Source organism: Crocuta crocuta, unplaced genomic scaffold, assembly GCF_008692635.1.
Source record: "Crocuta crocuta isolate KB4526 unplaced genomic scaffold, BGI_CrCroc_1.0 scaffold610, whole genome shotgun sequence".
Lineage (NCBI taxonomy): Eukaryota > Metazoa > Chordata > Mammalia > Carnivora > Hyaenidae > Crocuta > Crocuta crocuta.
The window spans coordinates 395969-396326 of record NW_027527456.1 but is presented as its reverse complement, the minus strand read 5'-3'; positions in this window follow the sequence as shown (position 1 = coordinate 396326).

Genomic DNA, 358 nt, shown 5'->3' with positions numbered 1-358 from the left:
CCCTCACGTGTCTCAGGTGTCCGTGTCTGTGTCCCCGCTGTCTGCCCACCCAGCAGCGCAGTGCACCTTGGGCTCTATCCCAGGCAGGGTGGCTGCTTTTGAAAACTCCAAGCTTTAGGAACCTGGGAGGGGGGAGGCCTGTCCTGGTCCTCCGGGTGAGGGGTAGAGGAAGGTAATGGCGACTGCTGACTCTTTTGTCCCCAGAGAGGCAAGGCCACTTCTCCCACACACACTCCAAGAAAGGGGAGCCATCTCTCCCAGGGGATCCGCGGATTGTATCATCTGTCCCCAGCCTATCCGCCCTCCTCCGCAGAGGCACGGCGACATACTCAGGGGTCCACACCTGCCACTCTGTTCA